Source organism: Eleutherodactylus coqui, chromosome 10, assembly GCF_035609145.1.
Source record: "Eleutherodactylus coqui strain aEleCoq1 chromosome 10, aEleCoq1.hap1, whole genome shotgun sequence".
In the NCBI taxonomy this organism is placed as follows: domain Eukaryota; kingdom Metazoa; phylum Chordata; class Amphibia; order Anura; family Eleutherodactylidae; genus Eleutherodactylus; species Eleutherodactylus coqui.
Window position 1 is genome coordinate 59,146,885 of NC_089846.1, and position 21,802 is coordinate 59,168,686.

Here is a 21,802-nt window from a genome sequence, read left to right on the forward strand (position 1 = left end):
TTCTTCCCTCCATTTCCGCGCTGGGCAATCGGATACTGTTGTCAGGCAATCTGTTACCAGGGCAAATAATCATGAATTTTCTAAGGATGATCTCATCTGACCCTGAAATGAACTCAAGCAGAAGGTGAAATACCTAAACCTCATTACTTTGGGTATATTTATTATGCTTACCATTAAACTCTTAGATCCCATGGCGCTTTTCTGCCTAATAGTCATCAAGCTTACAGTGGTCATGTCAGAGCTTGGACCCTACTAGAGATGAGCGAGCGTACTCGTCCGAGCTTGATACTTCGAGTATTAAGGTGTTTGAGATGCTCGTTACTCGAGATGAGCACCACGCGGTGCTCGACTCTATTACATTTCCTTCCCTGAGAAATATGCGTGCTTTTCTGGCCAATAGAAACACAGGGAAGGCATTACAACTTCCTCCTGTGACATTCCAGCCCTATCCCACCCCCCTGCAGTGAGTGGCTGGGGAGATCAGGTGCCACCCGAGCATATAAACTGGGGCCGCCCACGGCTTGCCACAGATGCACGCTGAGAGAGATCAGGGAAAGTGCTGTTGCTGCTGTAGCTGCTATAAGGAGTGTTAGGTGTTATTTTACTCTTCAAGAACCCCAACGGTCCTTCTTAGGGCCACATCTGACCGTGTGCAGTACTGTTGAGGCTGCTTTTAGCAGTGTTGCACAATTTATTTTTTTTTGTATATCGGGCGTACAGACCATAGCGTCCTCAGTCTGCAGTCATTTTACAGAGTATAGGGGCAGTACTGGTGAGGCAGGGAAAGAGGTATACTGGCTATATAGGCAGTGGGCTTTTTCCCAAAAAGTGGAAAAAAATACTATATTTGGCCTGCCTGTGACTGTCTTCAGTTTACTGCGTGTCTGCTGGGGGTAGTAGTCGCTGATTAATACCCAGCCTTGCGCATAATTGTTTCCTGGCTGCACTGGGCTTTCAGTAACCACAGTCATCCTCCAACAGGGAAATCCAAATACAGCGTATATCAGAGGCAGTGGGCTTTTTCTCAAAAAGTGGAAAAAAATACTATATTTGGCCTGGCAGTGACCGTCTTCAGTTTACGGCGTGTGTCCTGGGGGTAGTAGTCGCTGATTAATATCCAGCCTTGCGCATAATTGTTTCCTGGCTGCACTGAGCTTTCAGTAACCACAGTCAGCCTCCAACAGGGAAATCCAAATACAGCATATATCAGAGGCAGTGGGCTTTTTCCCAAAAAGTGGAAAAAAATACTATATTTGGCCTGCCTGTGACTGTCTTCAGTTTACTGCGTGTCTGCTGGGGGTAGTAATCACTGATTAATACCCAGCCTTGCGCATAATTGTTTCCTGGCTGCACTGGGCTTTCAGTAACCACAGTCATCCTCCAACAGGGAAATCCAAATACAGCGTATATCAGAGGCAGTGGGCTTTTTCCCAAAAAGTGGAAAAAATACTATATTTGGCCTGGCAGTGACCGTCTTCAGTTTACGGCGTGTGTGCTGGGGGTAGTAGTCGCTGATTAATACCCAGCCTTGCGCATAATTGTTTCCTGGCTCTGCTGTGTCCGTTACATGATCGCCGTCATCCCGCCAGAGGGAAAGAGTATACATATATACGCTGCATACGGTGTCTGTCTGATTTTTCACGTCACCATTTTAAAAAATTGATGCAAAATACTTCCACTGGCCTTTGGCCACTTGACAGGTTATGCCCTGTGAATTCCAGTACCTCAGTCATACGCACCTAGGTCTGACTACAGGCTTGCGCATAATTGTTTCCTGGCTCTGCTGTGCATTCCGTAAGTGAAGTCAGCCTCCAACCACAGACCAATAAGCGGCACATTTAATTACAGCGTTCTGTTTCTGCTTTACTCGTAATACACCATGCTGAGGGGTAGGGGTAGGCCTAGAGGACGTGGACGGGGGCGAGGATGCGGAGGCCCAAGTCAGGGTGTGGGCACAGGCCGAGCTCCTGGTCCAGGTGTATTGCAGCCGACTGCTGCGGGATTAGGAGAGAGGCAAGTTTCTGGGATCCCCAGATTCATCTCACAATTAATGGGTCCACGCGGTAGACCTTTATTAGAAACTGAGCAGTGTGAGCGGGTCCTGTCGTGGATGGCAGAAAGTGCATCCAGCAATCTATCGACCACCCAGTCTTCTACGCCGTCCACAGCTGCAACTTTGAATCCTCTGGCTGCTGCTCCTCCTTCCTCCCAGCTTCCTCACTCCATGAAAATGACACATTCTGAGGAGCAGGCAGACTCCCAGGAACTGTTCTCGGGCCCCTGCCCAGATGGGGCAGCAATGGTTCCTCTCCCACCGGAGGAGTTTGTCGTGACCAATGCCCAACCTTTGGAAAGTCCCCGGGGTCCGGGGGATGAGGCTGGGGACTTCCGGCAACTGTCTCAAGAGCTTTCAGTGGGTGAGGAGGACGATGACGATGAGACACAGTTGTCTATCAGTGAGGTAGTAGTAATTTCAGTAAGTCTGAGGGAGGAGCGCACAGAGGATTCGGAGGAAGAGCAGCTGGACGATGAGGTGACTGACCCCACCTGGTTTGCTAAGCCCACTGAGGACATGTCTTCAGAGGGGGAGGCAAGTGCAGCAGCAGGGCAGGTTGGAAGAGGCAGTGCGGGGGCCAGGGGTAGAGGCAGGGCCAGACCGAATAATCCACCAACTGTTTCCCAAAGCGCCCCCTCGCGCCATGCCACCCTGCAGAGGCCGAGGTGCTCAAAGGTGTGGCGGTTTTTCACTGAGCGTGCAGACGACCGACGAACTGTGGTGTGCAAGGTTTGTCGCACCAAGATCAGCCGGGGAGCCACCACCACCAGCCTCACCACAACCAGCATGCACAGGCATATGATGGCCAAGCACCCCACAAGGTGGGACGAAGGCCGTTCACCACCTCTGGTTTGCACCACTGCCTCTCCCCCTGTGCCCCAACATGCCACTGAAATCCAACCCCCCTCTCAGGACACAGGCACGACCGTCTCCCGGCCTGCACCCACACGATCACCTCCGCTGTCCTCGGCCCCATCCAGCAATGTCTCTCAGCGCACCGCCCAGCCGTCGCTAGCACAACTGTTTGAGTGCAAGAGCAAGTACGCCGCCACGCACTCGCACGCTCAAGCGTTAAACGTGCACATAGCCAAATTGATCAGCCTGGAGATGCTGCCGTATAGGGTTGTGGAAACGGAGGCTTTCAAAAACATGATGGTGGCGGCGGCCCCGCGCTACTCAGTTCCCAGTCGCCACTACTTTTCCCGATGTGCCGTCCCAGCCCTGCACGACCACGTCTCCCACAACATTGTACGCGCCCTCACCAACGCGGTTACTGCCAAGGTCCACTTAACAACGGACACGTGCACAAGCACAGGCGGGCAGGGCCACTATATCTCCCTGACGGCACATTGGGTGAATTTAGTGGAGGCTGGGACCGAGTCAGAGCCTGGGACCGCTCACGTCCTACCCACCCCCAGAATTGCGGGCCCCAGCTCGGTGCTGGTATCTGCGGCGGTGTATGCTTCCTCCACTAAACCACCCTCCTCCTCCTCCAACGCAACCTCTGTCTCGCAATCAAGATGTGTCAGCAGCACATCGCCAGCAGTCGGTGTTGCGCGGTGTGGCAGCACAGTGGTGGGCAAGCGTCAGCAGGCCGTGCTGAAACTACTCAGCTTAGGAGAGAAGAGGCACATGGCCCACGAATTGTTGCAGGGTCTGACAGAGCAGACCGACCGCTGGCTTGCGCCGCTGAGCCTCCAACCGGGCATGGTCGTGTGTGACAACGGCCGTAACCTGGTGGCGGCTCGGCAGCTCGGCAGCCTCACGCACGTGCCATGCCTGACCCACGTCTTTAATTTGGTGGTTCAGCGGTTTCTGAAAAACTACCCATGCTTGTCAGACCTGCTCGGAAAGGTGCACCGGCTCTGCGCACATTTCCGCAAGTCCAAGACGGACGCTGCCATCCTGCGGACCCTGCAACATCGGTTTAATCTGCCAGTGCACCGACTGCTGTGCGACGTGCCCACACGGTGGAACTCTACGCTCCGCATGTTGGCCAGGCTCTATGAGCAGCGTAGAGCTATAGTGGAATACCAACTCCAACATGGGCGGCGTAGTGGAAGTCAGCCTCCTCAATTCTTTACAGAAGAGTGGGTCTGGTTGGCCGACATCTGCCAGGTCCTTGGAAACTTTGAGGAGTCTACCCAGATGGTGAGCGGCGATGCTGCAATCATTAGCGTCACCATTCCTCTGCTATGCCTCTTGAGAAGTTCCCTGCAAAGCATAAAGGCCGACGCTTTGCGCTCGGAAACGGAAATGTCTATATCTCAGCGCGTTTTGGAGGAGGAGTAGGAGGGGGAGGAGCATGAGGAGGATGGGGAAGAGACAGCTTGGCCTACTGCTGAGGGTACCCATGCTGCTTGCCTGTCATCCTTTCCACGTGTATGGCCTGAGGAGGAGGGGGAGGAGGAGGATCCTGAAAGTGATCTTCCTAGTGAGGACAGCCATGTGTTGCGTACAGGTACCCTGGCACACATGGCGGACTTCATGTTAGGATGCCTTTCTCGTGACCCTCGCGTTACACGCATTCTGGCCACTACGGATTACTGGGTGTACACACTGCTCGACCCACGGTATAAGGAGAACCTTTCCACTCTCATACCCGAAGAGGAAAGGGGTTCGAGAGTGATGCTATACCACAGGACCCTGGTGGACAAACTGATGGTAAAATTCTTATCCGACAGCGCTAGTGGCAGAAGGCGCAGTTCCGAGGGCCAGCTAGCAGGGGAGGCGCGGAGATCAGGCAGCATGTACAGCGCAGGCAGGGGAACACTCTCCAAGGCCTTTGCCAGCTTTATGGCTCCCCAGCAAGACTGTGTTACCGCTCCCCAGTCAAGGCTGAGTCGGCGGGGGCACTGTAAAAGGATGGTGAGGGAGAACGTAGCCGATCGCACGACCATTCTCCGTGACGCCTCTGCTCCCTACAACTACTGGGTGTCGAAGCTGGACACGTGGCCTGAACTCGCGCTGTATGCCCTGGAGGTGCTTGCTTGCCCTGCGGCTAGCGTCTTGTCAGAGAGGGTGTTTAGTGCGGCTGGGGGAATCATCACGGATAAGCGTACCCGCCTGTCAACTGACAGTGCTGACAGGTAGAGATGAGCGAGCGTACTCGGAAAAGCACTACTCGCTCGAGTAATTTGCTTTATCCGAGTATCGCTGTGCTCGTCCCTGAAGATTCGGGTGCCACTGCGGCTGACAGGTGAGTCGCAGCGGGGAGCAGGGGAGAGCGGGCGGGAGAGAGGGAGAGAAAGATCATACCTCCGTTCCTCCCCGCTCTCCCCTGCAGCTCCCCGCTCCGTGCCGGCACCCGAATCTTCAGGGACGAGCACAGCGATACTCGGATAAAGCAAATTACTCGAGTGAGTAGTGCTTTTCTGAGTACGCTCGCTCATCTCTACTGACAGGCTTACACTCATAAAGATGAACAAAGCCTGGATTTCCCCAGACTTCTCTTCTCCACCAGTGGACAGCAGTGGTACCTAAACAATACGTAGGCTGCACCCGCGGATGGAAGCATCGTTCTCTATCACCATAAAAAACGGGGACCTTTTGGCTTCATTAATCTGTTCATTATATTCATCCTCCTCCTCCTGCTCCTCCTCCTGAAACCTCACGTAATCACTCCGAACGGGCAATTTTTCTTAGGCCCACAAGGCTCAATCATATTACTTTTGTAAACAATGTTTTTACGTTTCAATTCTCATTAAAGCGTTGAAACTTGCACCTGAACCAATTTGTATTTTAACTGGGCTGCCTCCAGGCCCAGTTACAAATTAAGCCACAGTAACCAAAGCGATTAATGGGTTTCACCTGCCCTCTTGGTTGGGCATGGGCAATTTTTCTGAGGTACATTAGTACTGTTGGTACACCAATTTTTTTGGGCCCTCGCCTACAGTGTAATCCTAGTAATTTTTATGGGCTTTGCCTGCACTCATGGTACAGCAAGGTGTGTGGGGTTGGCCTACACTTTTGCTACATAAATGTAACTGGGGCCTTGTCTATACTGCAACTACTGAAATGTGAAAGAGACTGTTATCTCCCTGAACTGCTGCAACGGGAATGTTACTGTGGCCTGTCTTGACTGCTACTACTACTAAAATGGAACTAATACTGTGCTCCCCCTATACTGCTGCTAGTAATATGTTACTGGGGCCTGTCTTGACTGCTACTATTACTGAAATGGAACTAATATTGTGCTCCCCCTATACTGCTGCTAGTAATATGTTACTGGGGCCTGTCCCAATGGCTACTATTACTGAAATGGAACTAATACTGTGCTCCGCCTATACTGCTGCTAGTGATATGTTACTGGGGCCTGTCCCTAATGCTACCGCTGAAATGTTACTAATTCTGGGCTCTGCCTATACCGCTGCTAATGCTATGTCACTGGGGTGTGGAAACGGAGGCTTCCCAAAGACATGATGGCGGCGAGGCCATTTCCCACCAACGCGGTTACTGCTAAGGTTCATATAACCACGGACACGTGGAGAGGACACGTAGTGCCTCAAAAACATCCCCCTCCTCCTCCAACAATGAAAACATTCTTGGCAAATACCTTTGCATTGGTCCGTCTGGTGGCAGTCCATGAATTTCACGTTTAACGACACAACAAGAGAGCCCCCCCACCATCCCCCCGCCACGGCCCACTTAATCATGGCCACATTCCGAAAACCAACTAAATAAAACCGCGCTACTAGGTCTGCAGTCGCGACCACATTCCCACCAACGCGGTTACTGTTAAGGTACATATTACCAGTCTGACTGGGGCATGCACTGTGGGCCGAAGCCCACCTGTATTGTATCTCACGTTAGCTCTGCTGAGCAGGGCACTGCAATGGGATACATTTATGTGCCGCCGATGGGTTCCAGGGAGCCACCCATGCTGTGGGTCCACAGGGACTTCACATTACGGATTTGTACCTGCCTGTGTCTACTTATAAAGAACCCCAGTCTGACTGGGGCATGCAGTGTGGGCCGAAGCCCACCTGTATTTAATCTGACGTTAGCTCTACTATCCGGGGCACTGCATTGGGAAACACTACAGGAGCAATACAGCGCTAATGAGACGTTCCCAGCTACGCTAGCATTGGAGTCTGCTGTAGGCACGCGATTGCTGAGGGTTTGTGCAGAGGCCTATGTCCTGGGTGCAGTGAAAGTCCGCTTCCTGCCTAGGATTGCTGAATCTGTGGGCCGAGACCTATGCCGTGGGCGCAGTGCAAGTCTGCCATGTTTGGCCGCTCAGATCAATTTTTGGTTTATGTCTTGGGTTTCCTAGGACCCCCCTATGCTGTTGGTGCAAACTTAGTTCCCATTGCAGTGTTTGACCTGTCTGGCACAAAGGCACTGACTGACTTGGGTAGGGGGCAGAGCGCAGACGGCTTTCCCCTTGCAGTGTGGATTGAGCTATGCGACACCTTGACAGAATGAATACTGTGTGGCACATGGATTCCCCATTGCTATGCCCACGTTTGCAGCTCCTGACGGAGGTGGCACAGGATTGGAGTTCTCATTGCTTCTGTACAGCATTTCGGGCTATCGCCCCGCTCCTTTTAAAGAGGGTCGCTGCCTGGCCCTGCCAACCCTCTGCAGTGTGTGCCTGCTGTTCTGCTGTTTCTCCTCATGGCAGACGCACTTATAAATAGACATGAGGGTGGTGTGGCTATGAGGCCAGCATGTGGCATGAGGGCAGCTGAAGGCTGCGCAGGGACACTTTGGTGGGCGCTGTGGACACTGGGTCGTGCGGGGGGGTTGGGCAGCATGTAACCCAGGAGAAGTGGCAGCGGAGTGTCATGCAGGCAGTGATTGTGCTTTGTTGGAGGTAGTGTGGTGCTTAGCTAAGGTATGCCTTGCTAATGAGGGTTTTTCAGAAGTAAAAATTGTTGGGGGGGGGGGCCCACTCTTGCCGCTATTGTGGCTTAATAGTGGGACCTGGGAACATGAGATGCAGCCCAACATGTAGCCCCTTGCCTGCCCTATCCGTTTCTGTGTCGTTCCCATCACTTTCTTGAATTTCCCAGATTTTCACAAATGAAAACCTTAGCGAGCATCGGCGATATACAAAAATGCTCGAGTGGGCCATTGACTTCAATGGGGTTTGTTACTCGAAACGAACCCTCGAGCATCGCGGGAAGTTCAACTCAACTAACGAGCACCCGAGCATTTTGGTGCTCGCTCATCTCTAGACTCTACTGAAAGATTTTTCGCATGCTAGTAGGTCAGTGAAACCCTAGTGTAATGGGTTTATTAAGGTGAGTTATATAGCAGGAAGTGGTATTTGCTCCAGATACTATTCAATACTTGAATGAAGAACTTCACTTAAGAAACTTGCCGATTGCTTCTAATAACATCCAGCAGAATTAAGACTGAAGCTACTTAGTGTAATACAGTGATGCTTAAAAAGAAAAAAATTATAATAAAAGTTAATTTTTAAGGGTCAACCCAGTGAAATAAATGTACTACAGGATATAAATGAAAATCAGTTCAAGATAAGTAATATAACTTATCTATGAAGCGAGTCCACCAGCAGAATACAATATATAAGGCTGAGGGCAGCAGTCAATTGGTGCAATCCAATGTCCAAAATTTTATTCCTCTGCAACAAAGTAAATGTGCAACAGTTTGACCCAGCGAGGGTCTTTGTCAAGCTGTCAAACATTCATCCTATTGCAAAATATATATAAAACATATACATCAATTGACCAATCCACAGACGAACAACACCCAAAATCACCTGTGTCACGTATAACAATAATTGTTCTCCAAGTCCAGCTGGGTGAGGGGCACTGACATCCTCTGTTTTGCATGTCTTCAAATTGACATCCTCTATGTGGAAATGCGAATGCGCAAGATTACACAGGTCTCACGTGATTTCCAGTGTCATATACTATAGTCATTTTCATCATTGTGTATATCATATCCAACATTAAATGTATAGTAGAATCTACCTATATCACATATATACTTATATTTCACTCTAGTAAATGCATATAGGTGTTTCATCTATTGTATCCCGCAGCATCCCATTATTGACATTATTTCATGTGTGTCCATAGAATGTCCGATTGCACATGTGCTGTCTATCCTAGCTCATCAGATTCAGCAGCGTCCCTTTATTGACACCACACATGCGTGAGACCTAGGAGGTCTCACATTACTTTATGCGTATCAATTAAAGACCTGATTGCGCATGCGTTATCTCTTTCAATGCATCACATACTACTATAAGGAAATCCCGAAGTCTCCTTATTATGCCTTCTGCCCCCTTCAAATGCATTCAGATCAATAATGAAGTATAAATAGTCCTCTCTCATACATTAAGGATTTTTATTATGACATATGGTCTTATTTTTAGTCCAATTATATTATGCACAATCATAGGGATAAAGGAAAAATCAGGAAAAAGAAAGAAAAATTAAATGACTAAATATAAATATGAGAATAGACATAAAAATGAAAAGTATAAAAAATAATATAATAATAAAGAAATATAATAAAAAGAAGGAAAAATAATAAATATAACAATAATAAAGAATACAAAATTAATACAATGAAAAAATTACAATAAACAAATATATGAAAAACAAAAACCAGAAAAAAAGGAAAACAAAAAAAAAGTGAAAAATAAAAAATAGATAAAGGAGTATAAAAAACAGAAAAAATATTGTGAAAAATATATATGCTAGATGGAAAAAAAGAAGGGGGGGAGAAGAAGAAAAAAAGAAGAGAAAAAAGAGGGAAAAAAGGAAAATGCAGAATTTAGGAAATAATGAACACCATAGCTAATATTTTGATATGGCAGGGGAACACAAATATGTCAATATGAACTATCACATGAGAGATGCCAATGATCCTTGAAACCCATAGGGACCCTGGAGAGACACAGAAAAAAACACGGTTAAAAGTCTAGTTAAAACAACAACCCAATTACAAATAAGGGTGTTTCATGAAGAGGATAACATCAAGTTAACATTAAACCAAGGGTAGAACATTATAATCGGGATTCAGACCTGATGGGTAGAGAGTATCTAAAGTGTGTATCCATCGCAGCTCCCCCTTTTTCAATAGACCAACTCAGTTACCCACTTTCGGGTATATGGTCAATGACTAAATTTGAGCTGGCTAATTGCATGGCCATTTTCAAAAAAATGTTTGGGAATTGGTAGGTCCTTACTGTCTGTTCGTATTGTACTTTTATGCTTAATGACGCGTGACATAATTTCCATTGTGGTCTCCCAAACATGGAGGAGACCACATGGACTGGTGACCATATAAATAACAAATGATGATGTACATTGTATCTACTACGGATATGAAAGATTTCCCCATCAGGGGGTGATGAAATCTATCTCCTTTTAATAAGTTACTGCAACATGAGCAGTGTAAACAGGGATAATTCCTCTTTTTTGGTGTTTTAAAAACCCTCTGTTGCCACACATCATGGTGTTCATGATACGAATGTACCAGTCTATCCTTAGGGTTGGAACCCCTTCTGTACACCATTATAGATGCCATCTTGAACTCATTAACACTAGTGCATCCTTCCGCTAATATAGGCAAGTATTTTATCAAAACATTGCAAATTTTTCCACACAATGGGCCAAATGTGGATTTAAAAGGTATCGGCTTTTACGCAATATTTTTTTCTTTAGGTACCAAAATGGTCTCCCTTTTCATAAGATGAACCTTCTGGGATAATTCACCAATCAGGGACTTTGGATAACCTTGAGTTATAAATTTTGTGCACAGTTTGCCTAATCTCTTATTGACTAATTGATTAATCACAATTTGGCGAACCCTGAGAAGTTAGTTAAATTAATCTGTAACAAGATGGTACCCACTTTTCGATATTAATACATCTAGAAATTGAATCTCACCGATTGAAAAGACAATCATAAATTTCAGCTCAGTAAAAACATCATTCAACTCTGTTTGAAAATTAAGTAGATCAATCTGAGTACCTGCCGAAATAAAGAAGATGTCAGCACTGTATCTCCACCACTTCTGTACTTAACACCAGAGTGGAGACATGTACACATAAGTCTCCTCAAAATAACTCAGAAAAATATTTGTGTACGTTGAGGCCACATTGGACCCCATTGCCATACCCTGACATTGACATTCCCATAAACAAAAAAAATGTTATTGAACTCAAGAAGATCTAAAACAAATTGCCTACAGACAATAGATAATTCAAATGTAGCCAAACAACTCTGTGCTGCATCCAACCCCCTTTCATGTGTTATGTTTGTGTAGAGGGACACAACATCCAGTGATCCTTGAATGCCATTTTTTGTTCAACCTCCTTAAGTTTTAACAAAAAATCCCCAGTATCCCGAGCATATTACTTAGCTTCTATGGCAAATACTCTCAATGTTTTATCAAGAAAATGTAACACATTGCTAAGTAGCGAGTCTCTGCCGGATATGATAGGCCTACCAGGAGAACCATCAAAATAGTGAGCGCAACTCCTGACTAAAAGGTCTGAGGTGTGTGACCTAGCTGCTAATGGAAATTTTTCTTTGGGATCACTGCCATCCTGCCCTTTCCTGGGCTAGGACAGTGGCGGCGAACCTATGGCATACGTGCCAGAGGCGACAAGCAGAGCCTTCCCTACTGGCATGTGCACCGTTGACCGCTCATCACAGTAGCAAATACCAGCAGGGGTGCCACGGCCGCCCTGCTGTTATTCACTCAGCGGCGCTGCTAGCGGTACTACTCCCAGGGCACACTGTGATGTTAATGTGCAGCCAGGATCCTCCTCCCCCCTCCCTTGATGTCCCCTATAAAGTTCCCCAAGAGAAGGAGGAGGAGGTGTCCGGCAGCACACACTGACATCACAGTGTGCAACTGGGATCAGCGCCAGCAGCAGAGGAGGAGGGGGTAAGTATATGGGTCTCAGGGGGGCACTATTAGTAATAGTGTCTACTATATCTGCCCCAGTAGTAATAGCATTACCACTGGGGCCGGTGTGGGATGTCACTATTACTGCTGGGGCCGCTGTGGGATGTCACTATTACCAATGGGGCCGCTGTGGGGTGTCACTATTACTTCTAGGGCCACTGTGGGGTGCCACTATTACTACTGGGGCCGCTGTGGGACGTCACTATTACTACTGGGGCCGCTGTGGGATGTCTCTATTACCACAGGGGCCACTGTGAGGTGTACCTATTGCCAATTTATTAGGTAAAATCATACATCGTGATAAGCCCTGCCCCACGATGTGTTGGCATTTTGCGATAAGTAAATGGGTTTTGGGTTGCAGCTTGGGCACTCGGTCTCTAAAAGATTCACCAACACTGACCTAGGATAACATCTATTGTCCCTGCACTGACATCTCCTACCCTTGGGGAGCAGTTTAGGACCTTAATTGAGCAGCTGAGGAGTGAATCTGAGCTGTGGTCTGCTGCAACCTACTGAGCCCAGTGCATCCTTCGACTAGATTACCACGCGCCTCCACCTAAGGCCTCAGTCACACGGGCGCATCGGCACCCGTACAGCAGCGCCGATGCGCCCGTGTGACTGCAGGAAGGAGACGGACGTACCTGCAGACAGCCGTCTCTCTGCAGCGCCGGAGGAAAGAACACATGACCGGCAATGAACCCGGTCACATGTTCTTTCCTCCAGTGCTGCAGAGAGACGGCCGTCTGCAGGTACGTCCGGTTGCTGGTGTCAGTCACACAGGCGCATCGGCGCCGGTGTACGGGTGCCGATGCGCCCGTGTGACTGAGCCATAAGGTAGTGAAGTCTACCTTACCAGAGTGGCGCTGCAGCTGCTCCCTTGGCCTCCTCTGCACTAACGGTGGTGGATTTCGGGCTTCTGTGTGGCTGTGGCTCCTGGCTGGTCTCTCCAGTCTAATCCTGCAGTGGCAACCCGATGCGTGCGCTTCTGATCGTCATGACGGTATTCGACTAGCCTACATAACTTCATCGATTCACTGATTCTCCCATGTCGCAACAGAGGTGATAACAGGATAGGAGTGGAGAAGAGGAGAGTGAGAAAGAGTGAACCAAACAATATAAGAGAAGGAGAAAAAGAAGAAATAAGAGGGGAAAAAAGAGATAAAAGTGAAGAAGAAATAAGTGGAGAAATAAAAAGGAGGGAAAAGAAAGAGAAGGGAAAGCAGTAGTAAGAAATAGTGCCTAATCTTTCATTTGTCCCATGCCTGGGGTCCTTTACTTCTGTACTCCTAAACCCTTCAACTCTCCTTTTTATAGAATGCTTCCATATAAAAAGCATTCTCTTCTTATTACCCATCTTGTGAATGGACATTGCCACCTAGTGGTGCATATAAAAATCTATTATCTCAGGGTTTAAATCCTCACTACCCTTGAAGTAATTTTTAGCTGAAGATAAACCTACAATGGCCTAAGGAACGTAAATTAAAAACCATGATTTAATCAGCTCAAACAGAATTGCGCTTTCCTCCGAGTCTACCAATCTAGTCTTCTGCTAATATCGGCAGTGTAGCATTAGCCATGGATATTGTGAAGATGACAAGAGCTAAAAAGAAGGGTGATAGCCCCTCTAAACTTTCTTCTTCTCAACCGCGATTTCTCTTTAAGAAACAGGGAATTTCAAATCCCCTGAACTGCTATCCACAATCCAGGAGCCTCAACCTCCACCCTCTCCTAACAAAGATTTACAACGCTCTAATGATACCAAGCCGTCTTTTTCTACCAATACAGGTCAGGAACATATTAGAGCTGAAGCGCTAAAAGCCATGTTGCAAGACCTTGAAGAAACAATCCAGAGGAAGATTAAAGACGCTGTCTCATCTACTCACAACGACATTAAAGCTATAGGCGAACATACATTGGACCTTGAGAAAAAAAATGGACGACTTTGTGGCCGTTGTAGCAATAAAGCTGGCAGACCTGGAGGATAGGTCAAGGAGGAATAATGTAAGATTCAGAAATATACCAGAAATTGAGGAACTGCAACTCTTAGAATTCCTCATTGCTCTTTCTGTCACTTTCATCCCATCATGTGCAACAATCGGACCTACTAATTGACTGAGTATACAGGGTTCCTGAACCAAGAAATGTATTGGCTGGAGTGCCTAGAGACGTGCTTGCAAGATTACATTCTTCCACTTTAAAGATATAATCCTCAAAGTGTCTTCACAAGCTAACAGTCTTCCAGATTGCTTCTAGCAAATTTCTCTATTCGCAGATCTTTCCCCTGCAACCCTAGCTAGGAGATGAGAATTTGCAAAATATACAAAGATCTTGAGGGATCAAAAAATTCCCAATAAATGGGGCTTCACAGTAAAATTCCTGGTTTTCGAAAACAACACCACTTATGAAATCTCCTCTCCCGAAGAAGCAAAAGATATATTCTCTAAATGGTCTCTCACACCTCCACAGAAGAAGAATTCAAACCTTTTCCAACAAAAAGACTGCCTCCTCTCAATCAGGAATGGTCAAACACATCAGAAGCATTCTTTCAAACTCTCAGGTTGATTACAGAACTTCCACTTAATTGCTTACATTTTTTTTGCATGAGTGGCAACTAGAGATGAGCGAACGTACTCGTCCGAGCTTGATACTCGTTCGAGTATTAGCGTGTTCGAGATGCTCGTTACTAGAGGCGAGCACCACGCGATGTTCGAGTTACTTTCACTTTCATCTCTGAGACGTTAGCGCGCTTTTCTGGCCAATAGAAAGACAGGGAAGGCATTACAACTTCCTCCTGTGATGTTCCAGCCCTATACCACCCCCCTGCAGTGAGTGGCTGGCGAGATCAGGTGTCACCCGAGTATATAAATCGGCCCCTCCCGCGGCTCGCCACAGATGCATTCTGACATAGCTCAGGGAAAGTGCTGCTGATGCTGGAGCTGCTATAGGGAGAGTGTTAGGAGTGATTTTAGGCTTCAAGAACCCCAACAGACCTTCTTAGGGCCACATCTGACCGTGTGCAGTACTGTTGAGGCTGCTTTTTGCAGTGTTGCACTTTTTTTTCTTTTGTATATCGGCCGTGCAGAGCATTGCGTCCTCAGTCTGCAGTAATTTTACATAGTATAGGGCCAGTAGTGCTGAGGCAGGGACAGTGAAAAAGGTGAAAGACATATACTGTCTATATAGGCAGTGGGCTTTTCCCAAAAAATTTGGGACAAAAAAATCTATTTGGGCTGCCTCTGACCGTCCTGAGTGTACTGGGTCTCTGCTGGGGGTAGTTGTCCTAATTCATACGCAGCCAGCTAAGTGTTACAGCAGGCTTGCGCAAAATTCTTTCCTGGCTCTGCTGTGCGTTCCGTAAGCGAAGTCAGCCTCCAACCACAGGCCAATAAGCGGCACATTTAATTACAGCGTTCTGTTTCTGCACTACTGGTAATACACCATGCTGAGGAGTAGGGGTAGGCCTAGAGGACGTGGACGCAGGCGAGGACGCGGAGGCCCAAGTCAGGGTGTGGGCACAGGCCGAGCTCCTGATCCAGGTGTATCGCAGCCGACTGCTGCGGGATTAGGAGAAAGGCACGTTTCTGGCGTCCCCACATGCATCTCACAATTAATGGGTCCACGCGGTAGACCTTTATTAGAAAATGAGCAGTGTGAGCAGGTCCTGTCGTGGATGGCAGAAAGTGCATCCAGCAATCTATCGACCACCCAGCGTTCTGCGCCGTCCACTGCTGCAACTCTGAATCCTCTGGCTGCTGCTCCTCCTTCCTCCCAGCCTCCTCACTCCATTACAATGACACATTCTGAGGAGCAGGCAGACTCCCAGAAACTGTTCTCGGGCCCCTGCCCAGAATGGGCAGCAATGGTTCCTCTCCCACTGGAGGAGTTTGTCGTGACCGATGCCCAACCTTTGGAAAGTTCCCGGGGTCCGGGGGATGAGGCTGGGGACTTCCGGCAACTGTCTCAAGAGCTTTCAGTGGGTGAGGAGGACCCTGACGATGAGACACAGTTGTCTATCACTCAGGTAGTAGTAATTGGAGTAAGTCCGAGGGAGGAGCGCACAGAGGATTCGGAGGAAGAGCAGCAGGACGATGAGGTGACTGACCCCACCTGGTTTGCTAAGCCTACTGAGGACAGGTCTTCAGAGGGGGAGGCAGGTGCAGCAGCAGGGCAGGTTGGAAGAGCCAGTGCGGTGGCCAGGGGTAGAGGCAGGGCCAGACCGAATAATCCACCAACTGTTTCCCAAAGCGCCCCCTCGCGCCATGCCACCCTGCAGAGGCCGAGGTGCTCAAAGGTCTGGCAGTTTTTCACTGAGAGTGCAGACGACCGACGAACAGTGGTGTGCAACCTTTGTCGCGCCAAGATCAACCGGGGAGCCACCACCACCAGCCTCACCACCACCAGCATGCGCAGACATATGATGGCCAAGCACCCCACAAGGTGGGACGAAGGCCGTTCACCGCCTTCGGTGTGCACCACTGCCTCTCCCCCTGTGCCCCAACCTGCCACTGAGATCCAACCCCCCTCTCAGGACACAGGCACTACCGTCTCCTGGCCTGCACCCACACCCTCACCTCCGCTGTCCTCGGCCACATCCACCAATGTCTCTCAGCACACCGTCCAGCCGTCGCTAGCGCAAGTGTTTGAGCGCAAGCGCAAGTACGCCGCCACGCACCCGCACGCTCAAGCGTTAAACGTGCACGTAGCCAAATTGATCAGCCTGGAGATGCTGCCGTATAGGCTTGTGGAAACGGAGGCTTTCAAAAGCATGATGGCGGCGGCGGCCCCGCGCTACTCGGTTCCCAGTCGCCACTACTTTTCCCGATGTGCCGTCCCAGCCCTGCACGACCACGTCTCCCGCAACATTGTACGCGCCCTCACCAACGCGGTTACTGCCAAGGTCCACTTAACAACGGACACGTGGACAAGCACAGGCGGACAGGGCCACAATATCTCCCTGACGGCACATTGGGTAAATTTAGTAGAGGCTGGGACCACTCACGTCCTACCCACCCCCAGAATTGCGGGCCACAGCTCGGTGGTGGTATCTGCGGCGGGGTATTGTTCCTCCACTAAACCACCCTCCTCCTCCTCCTCCTCCTGCTACGCAACCTCTGTCTCGCAATCAAGATGTGTCAGCAGCAGCACGTCGCCAGCAGTCGGTGTCGCGCGGCGTGGCAGCACAGCGGTGGGCAAGCGTCAGCAGGCCGTGCTGAAACTACTCAGCTTAGGAGAGAAGAGGCACACGGCCCACGAACTGCTGCAGGGTCTGACAAAGCAGACCGACCGCTGGCTTGCGCCGCTGAGCCTCCAACCGGGCATGGTCGTGTGTGACAACGGCCGTAACCTGGTGGCAGCTCTGCAGCTCGGCAGCCTCACGCACGTGCCATGCCTGGCCCACGTCTTTAATTTGGTGGTTCAGCGCTTTCTGAAAATCTACCCACGCTTGTCAGACCTGCTCGGAAAGGTGCGCCGGCTCTGCGCACATTTCCACAAGTCCCACACTGATGCTACCACCCTGCGCACCCTGCAACATCGGTTTCATCTGCCAGTGCACCGACCTACTGTGCGACGTGCCCACACGGTGGAACTCTACGCTCCACATGTTGGCCAGGCTCTATGAGCAGCGTAGAGCTATAGTGGAATACCAACTCCAACATGGGCGGCGCAGTGGGAGTCAGCCTCCTCAATTCTTTTCAGAAGAGTGGACCTGGTTGGCAGACATCTGCCAGGTCCTTGGAAACTTTGAGGAGTCTACCCAGATGGTGAGCGGCGATGCTGCAATCATTAGCGTCACCATTCCTCTGCTATGCCTCTTGAGAAGTTCCCTGCAAAGCATAAAGGCAGACGCTTTGCGCTCGGAAACGGAGGCGGGGGAAGACAGCATGTCGCTGGATAGTCAGAGCACCCTCCTGTCTATATCTAAGCGCGTTGAGGAGGAGGAGGAGGAGGTGGAGGAGCATGAGGAGGAAGAGACAGCTTGGCCCACTGCTGAGGGTACCCATGCTGCTTGCCTGTCATCCTTTCAGCGTGTATGGCCTGAGGAGGAGGAGGATCCTGAAAGTGATCTTCCTAGTGAGGACAGCCATGTGTTGCGTACAGGTACCCCGGCACACATGGCTGACTTCATGTTAGGATGCCTTTCTCATGACCCTCGCGTTACACGCATTCTGGCCACTACGGATTACTGGGTGTACACACTGCTCGACCCACGGTATAAGGAGAACCTTTCCACTCTCATACCCGAAGAGGAAAGGGGTTCGAGACTGATGCTATACCACAGGACCCTGGCGGACAAGCTGATGGTAAAATTCCCATCCGACAGCGCTAGTGGCAGAAGGCGCAGTTCCGAGGGCCAGGTAGCAGGGGAGGCGCGGAGATCAGGCAGCATGTACAGCACAGCAGGGGAACACTCTCTAAGGCCTTTGACAGCTTTCTGGCTCCCCAGCAAGACTGTGTCACCGCTCCCCAGTCAAGGCTTAGTCGGCTGGAGCACTGTAAAAGGATGGTGAGGGAGTACGTAGCCGATCGCACGACCGTCCTCCGTGACGCCTCTGCCCCCTACAACTACTGGGTGTCGAAGCTGGACACGTGGCCTGAACTTGCGCTCTATGCCCTGGAGGTGCTTGCTTGTCCTGCGGCTAGCGTCTTGTCAGAGAGGGTGTTTAGTGCGGTTGGAGGAATCACCACGGATAAGCGTACCCGCCTGTCAACTGACAGTGCCGACAGGCTTACACTCATAAAGATGAACAAAGCCTGTATTTCCCCAGACTTTTCTTCTCCACCAGCGGACAGCAGCGATACGTAAGCAATACGTAGGCTGCACCCGCGGATGGAAGCATCGTTCTCTATCACCATAAAAAACAGGGACCTTTTAGCTTCATCAATCTGTGTATTATATTCATCCTCCTCCTCCTGCTCCTCCTCTTGAAACCTCACGTAATCATGCCGAACGGGCAATTTTTCTTAGGCCCACAAGGCTCAGTCATATAATTTTTGTAAACAATTTTTATACGTTTCAATGCTCATTAAAGCGTTGAAACTTGCACCTGAACCAATTTTTATTTTAACTGGGCTGCCTCCAGGCCTAGTTACAAATTAAGCCACATTAATAGAGATGAGCGAACGTACTCGGATAAGCACTACTCGTCCGAGTAATGTGCTTTATCCGAGTATCTCGCCGCTCGTCCTGAAAGATTCGGGGCGCTCCGCTGCTGACAGGTCAGTCGCAGCGGGGAGCGGGGCAGAGCGGGCGGGAGAGAAGGAGAGAAAGATCTCCCCTCTGTTCCTCCCCGCTCTCCCCTGCAGCTCCCCGCTCCGCAGCGCGTCCCGAATCTTTCAGGACGAGCGGGGAGGTACTCGGATAAAGCACATTACTCGGACGAGTAGTGCTTATCCGAGTACGTTCGCTTATCTCTACACATTAACCAAAGTGATTAATGGGTTTCACCTGCCCTCTTGGTTGGGCATGGGCAATTTTTCTGAGGTACATTAGTGCTGTTCGTACACCAATTATTTCGCGCCCTACAGTGTAATCCAATTTATTTTTTGCCCACCTGTATTAAAGCTGACGCTATATCAGCTGTGCTGGGCACTGCAATGGGATATATTTATGTACCGCCGGTGGCTTCCTGGCACCCACCCATGCTGTCGGTCCACACGGAGTTGTAACTGCATGTGTCCACTTCTAAAGTACCCCAGTCTGACTGGGGCATGCAGTGTGGGCCGAAGCCCACCTGCATTTAACATGACATTACCTCAGCTGTGATGGGCAATGCAATGGGATATATTTATGTACTGCCGGTGGGTTCCAGGGAGCCACCCATGCTGTCGTTCCACACGGAGTTGTAACTGCATGTGTCCACTTCTAAAGAACTCCAGTCTGACTGGGGCATGCAGTGTGGGCCGAAGCCCACATGCATTAAACATGACATTACCTCAGCTGTGTTGGGCACTGCAATGGGATATATTTATGTACCGCCGGTGGCTTCCTGGCACCCACCCATGCTGTCGGTCCACACGGAGTTGTAACTGCATGTGTCCACTTCTAAAGAACCCCAGTCTGACTGGGGCATGCAGTGTGGACCGAAGCCCACCTGCATTTAACATGACATTACCTCAGCTGTGATGGGCAATGCAATGGGATATATTTATGTACCGCCGGCGGGTTCCAGGGCGCCACCCATGCTGTCGGTCCACACGGAGTTGTAACTGCATGTGTCCACTTCTAAAGAACCCCAGTCTGACTGGGGCATGCAGTGTGGGCCGAAGCCCACCTGCATTAAACATGACATTACCTCAGCTGTGATGGGCAATGCAATGGGATATATTTATGTACCGCCGGTGGGTTCCAGGGAGCCACCCATGCTGTCGGTCCACACGGAGTTGTAACTGCATGTGTCCACTTCTAAAGAACCCCAGTCTGACTGGGGCATGCAGTGTGGGCTGAAGCCCACCTGCATTAAACATGACATTACCTCAGCTGTGCTGGGCACTGCAATGGGATATATTTATGTACCGCCGGTGGCTTCCTGGCACCCACCCATGCTGTCGGTCCACACGGAGTTGTAACTGCATGTGTCCACTTCTAAAGAACCCCAGTCTGACTGGGGCATGCAGTGTGGGCCGAAGCCCACATGCATTAAACATGACATTACCTCAGCTGTGCTGGGCACTGCAATGGGATATATTTATGTACCGCCGGTGGGTTCCAGGGAGCCACCCATGCTGTCGGTCCACACGGAGTTGTAACTGCATGTGTCCACTTCTAAAGAACCCCAGTCTGACTGGGGCATGCAGTGTGGGCTGAAGCCCACCTGCATTAAACATGACATTACCTCAGCTGTGCTGGGCACTGCAATGGGATATATTTATGTACCGCCGGTGGCTTCCTGGCACCCACCCATGCTGTCGGTCCACACGGAGTTGTAACTGCATGTGTCCACTTCTAAAGAACCCCAGTCTGACTGGGGCATGCAGTGTGGGCCGAAGCCCACCTGCATTAAACATGACATTACCTCAGCTGTGCTGGGCACTGCAATGGGATATATTTATGTACCGCCGGTGGGTTCCAGGGAGCCACCCATGCTGTGGGTCCACAGGGACTTCACAATAGGGAGTTGTACCTGCCTGTGTCTATGAATTAAAAACCCCGGTCAGGTTGGGGCATGCAGTGTGGGCCGAAGCCCACCTGCATTTAATCTGACGTTAGCTATGCTGTCCAGGGCACTGCAATGGGATACATTTATGTACAGCCGGTGGGTTCCAGGGAGCCACCCATGCTGTGGGTGCACACGGAATTCCCATTGCAGGGTTGTACCTGCTTGTGACTATTTTTAAAAAACCGCGGTCTGACTGGGGCATGCAGACACCTTGACAGAATGAATAGTGTGTGGCACATAGGTTCCCCATTGCTATGCCCACGTGTGCAGCTCCAGATGGAGGTGGCACAGGATTGGATTTCTCATTGCTTCTGTACAGCATTGTGGGCTATCGTCCCGCCCCTTTTAAAGAGGGTGGCTGCCTAGCCGTGCCAACCCTCTGCAGTGTGTGCCTGCAGTTCCTCCTCATGGCAGTCGCACTTATAAATAGACATGAGGGTGGTGTGGCATGAGGGCAGCTGAAGGCTGCGCAGGGACAATTTGGTGTGCACTGTGGACACTGGGTCGTGCAGGGGGGGCTTGGGCAGCATGTAACCCAGGAGAAGTGGCAGCGGAGTGTCATGCAGGCAGTGATTGTGCTTTGTTGGAGGTAGTGTGGTGCTTAGCTAAGGTATGCATTGCTAATGAGGGCTTTTCAGAAGTAAAAATTGTTGGGGGGGGCACTCTTGCCGCTATTGTGGCTTAATAG